Here is a 5000-nt window from a genome sequence, read left to right on the forward strand (position 1 = left end):
TTGGCAGACGCCCTTATGAAATATTTCTCCGACGATCATAAAAGCGTATTCAAAGGGGAAAAAAAACATTTAAAATCTGATCATGTTTTGAATTAAATACATTCTGATCACAAGACATATGAAAAGTTTTAGCCAGCATGAAGAATAAAAAGTACAGATTTTCTTTGTTTAGAACCACGATGGCTGCCGTTGCTGGGCGACGTGACATAAGACTAATGAATCCAAATCACAACACATACAATTTAGTGATAAAAGCTCATAAAAATGGCTGACTAAAAACAATAACTTATAGCTGATTGGCTTCAATATACACCAAGATAACAACGAACTCTCTGACAGTCGTCATAATGTAAACAATAATAATGATTGGTAAACTTATAAAACTACACAGGTTTTATTAAAATAAAAAATTACAAAAACCCGATGACGTCAATTTCGTTCTATCTCTATGCCTGTATTTGGTTATATAAAACTATTGATGTCAACAGGATATAATGTGTAAATACACAAAAGTATGTGTTAGTTGATTGTTTATAGTATCATTAATATTTTAGTGAATTAAATAATCAATGAAAAATCTGAAATTTAATTTGAAAAAATATCAATGACGTCCATCAAGACCTAATACCACAACTAGGCGCAGTCTCAAGTCCATCTCTTTATCTCTCTCTTCTTTCATCGTGCATTCTTCTACTAATCTCCACTCGTTCTACACACACTATCAAAAACACACATAAAATTCTCGTAACGCAAACAACACAACACACAATAGCTCATTTAACACATCTCCCCATAAAACGGTCAACAAGAATATGTGGGACTTGTTTTATAAGTATATCATAACTTACTAACACAATCAACACTCCAACATCGTAAACATCACCTCTTAATTGACGCATGGTAACTTAGTTTAACTGCTCTTAACAATGGAATATTGGCAGACGCCCCTATGAAAATTTTTCTCTCGACATTCATAAGCGTATTCAAAGGAAAAAAAACATTTAAAAACATTTACTGATCATTTTTGAATTAAATACATTCTGATCACAAGACATATGATAAGTTTTAGCCAACAATGAAGAATAAAAAGTAACAGATTTTCTTTTGTTTAGAACCACGATGGCTGCCGTTTGCTGGGCGACGTGAATAAGACTAATGAATCCAATCACAAATATCAATTTAGTGATAAAAGCCTCATAAAAATGGCTGACTAAAAACAATAACTTATAGCTGATTGGCTTAATTACACAAGATAAACAACGAACTCTCTGACAGTCGTCATAATGTAAACATAATAATGATTGGTAAACTTATAAAACTACACAGTTTATTAAATAAAAATTACAAAAATCCCGATGACGTCAATTTCGTTACTATCTCTATGCCTGTATTTGGTCTATTAAACTATTGATTGTCAAGTTATATGTGTAAATACACAAAAATATGGTTACGTTGATTTTTATGTCTTATTATTCAGTTTTGTGATAATGTATCAAAAAAATGCTGATTAAAATAATATAGAATATCAGAGTGACCTGTCAATAATGATGATAACCACGATCTCGGTCATCGTCAAAATGTATCACAAATATCTTTATGATGCAAAACATGAAAAATACATGTTTGCAATCGATGCATTGTTTAGTAAATTACGCACTTTCTAATAACGCTTGATCAATAGAACTAACACGTAAAACGACGTGAAAGCTTAACTTTGGTTAATAAAAATCTTTTGATGCAATGCGTTTATTATTTTTTTTTAATAATAACATCTGCCAGCAAGATATAACGTGTCAACACACAAAACTATGTGTAACGTTGATTGTTTATAGTATTATTCATACTGTTAACAAATTTCAATCAGCTCCAAATGAAAATCAAAAACATTATTCTTGAAAACAAAAACAACTGTGTCTACTCTGCCCTAACCAACAAAAGGACAGTATCTGGGCTGACCCAGAGCCAACCAGTTTTGTCGCAATCGACACATTTATTTTTTTTCATCCATAACTCTTTAATTCTATTACACACATATGCATTCTCTACACAGGAAATTGAGTGTCACAAGCGCTGCACCTAACCATCAACTCCTTGTAGATGCTGCTTGCTACAACCAATAAAAATGGACAAACTTATCCTTAAATATTTTACATTTTTGGGAATGTTTGTTTTTTCTTTTATTCCATATAATTTTTTAATTTTTTTTTTTTATTTGCTGCACGCGTGTGTATTTTGTACATACATAGGGAATACATGCTTCTGTAAAAATGTTTGATTGGTCATTCTGCTGATTTGTGCAGATTGCCTTTTACCACAATGAAATGGCAATTGTTTGTAAAAATAACATGTAGACTATAATATATTCGTTTAGCTTAAGCGGTATAATTTAAGGTTAATAAAACAGTTCCTCCCACTCCCAGATCAATTGAGAAATAAATCAATATGGGTGAACTCATTTAATTCTATCTATCTGTCTATCTCATCATAAGAATATTTTGTCACTACGTTGTGTGGCCTTGAGCAAGTCACCTCAGCCCTAGCTCAGTTTGTGGTCCTGCATTGCGGCAATTCCTGTGTTATTTCAGTTTCCCTTTAGAATAGACCCCAAAGACAAATTTCCTCTAGAGGTGAATAAAGAGAATTCATATGTTTTTTTTAATTTATGCTATTGTCAAAGACAAAAACCTTCAGAATTTTCCAGTTTTGTATGAAAGTATCAGGATCCTAAAGGACAATTTTTAAAAATTGAATTATTTTCTTAAATTATCATTCATGTCATATTTGGGGAAAATTCCATATGAAGGCCCTAATTCAATGAATATAAGAATCATTATAACTAATCGCTCACCTTGAGTTAAAATTAATTTCTATGTATGAAAATTATGAAAAGTCATTTCAGTGGATTGATAGAGTGACAGAGGTCAATTGTTTTTTTTTCTTTGGATTAAAATTTAAAATAATAATAATAATAATAATAATAATAATAATAATAATAATAATAATAATAATAATAATAATAATAATAATAATAATAATAATAATAATAATAATTATATATATATATATATATATATATATATATATATATATATATATATATATATATACATATATTTTTGTCAGTAAAAAGAAACCATTACTATCATTATAAACTGACATCGGCAATCATTAATCAGCGTGTCAAACTTCTGTCAAAGACTAGCATTTACATGGCCTACAGAGGTGTAGAAAAGAGTTGGTTAGTATTATAATACACCACCAACGGAGGCACGGAAAAAAACATAAGAAAAGCGCAACCTTACTTTTAATATTAATGACTTTCTTCAAATGGAGAACATGTTTTAAAATGCACAATATAATATTCTTGACAAAGCATAAGTTATAAACTGGAACATTATAATTCTAAAATGAATGACGAGAACTAGAAACTAGGAAAGACTGTTCCTTATCTCATAAAAACCAGTGCTCGAAAACGAAAGTAGCCCTATCACTATCGGTAATGAGGCATTTTGTTTTTTGGGTCACCAGGGAGACAGGCTTGAGACAAAATAAATCATAAAGAATAGAGCTTTAAAGATACAGTCCTTCCCTTTGGATAAAACACTATAGAGTAATTTATCTATGAGAAAAATGTATTTTTGTGTGTTTGTGTTAAGTATAATATGAAAAATTGCATTTTTTTGTGATAATGTCAGATTTTCATTGAGAGAAATGGAATGCTCACCGCCCGCAAAGTTTTGTAAAAGATTTGCCTGACAGGGTTTCGAAACTTTGCCAGCATGTAAAAAATGATGTTAATCTACATAAGAGACTATGGATATGATTGACCGATACAATTTTTTTGTTTCGTACAGCATCAAAGTTAAGCCTTTTGACTGGTATTTTTCGCACAATTGGCAGATGATGAAATCAAATTTTACAAAGATAATAAAATGAAATATCCATATTTCTTCTATAGACAGTGATAAGAAGAGTATATGTTCCAAATTTGAAAGTCATCGGTTGATAAATAAAAAAGTTATCAAGGGCGCGGGGGCGCAAAATGCCATTTTTCGGAGAAAAATGATTGCGATTATGTTCATCCTACCTTCAGTGAGCACCTTTGGAGTACGGATATCCTTCTTTTCTTGCCTGGGTCTCTTTGACTGCCAATCTGGCATTACGTCTGGCACGCTGTGCCTCAAGCGATGCTTCAGTGGTTCGCTTCCTGGCCTGCTTAATCCGATTGGCGTCAGTAATCCAGAAGCATGATATTTGCATTTTTTTCTAAAGCATATCTCAATGACACTGTCTTCTTCTTCTTCTAGGTTCCATGCCTGGTCCAGGCTTCGGATACTGCATGAATTATCTCTCTCCATTCCTCCCTGTCTCTTGCTTTTTCAAACAGCTCTTGGATTGTTAGGTTGGTGAAGCCCTTCAGTTGGTCTATGAGTGTTTTTCTTTGTCTCCCCCGGGCGCGTTTACCAGGTATTTTTCCACAACTTGCCAGGTATTCATTCTTATCTTTCCTTACTATGTGTCCGAAAAAGGATAGTTGTCGATCCGCTATTAAGGGCATTAGTTTCCTTTGTTGGTATGTTTGTTTTAGCACTTCTTCGTTCGTTTTGTGTGCAGTATACGATATTCTCTGCATCCTTCTCAAGCACCACATCTCAAAAGCTTCAATGTTCTTTTGTGTTTCTGCATTTGTAGTCCAGCTTTCCAATGACACTGTACCATCATTATATATCAGCACTGCCAGCGCCACAGAGATTTCAACAGTTTTTAATCCGTGATATGACTTTTTTGGACACATTTTCGATACCAAACTATTCAACGACTCGTTAGCATTTTGCGTAAACCCGTCAAGGCAATTACGTAAAAGGTCGGGATGTGACAAGTCGCAGAAAACGGGCTTACACGCCTTCATAATCGCAGTTGATAGGCTATTGTCATGCGACCGTTTCGCAATCACCGCCCTATACTTACACCATTTTTCATCGCATAGATTATGGTACGGC

This window comes from Berghia stephanieae, chromosome 11, assembly GCF_034508935.2.
Source record: "Berghia stephanieae isolate SIO BIC M18660-M18661 chromosome 11, UCSD_Bste_1.3, whole genome shotgun sequence".
Lineage (NCBI taxonomy): Eukaryota > Metazoa > Mollusca > Gastropoda > Nudibranchia > Aeolidiidae > Berghia > Berghia stephanieae.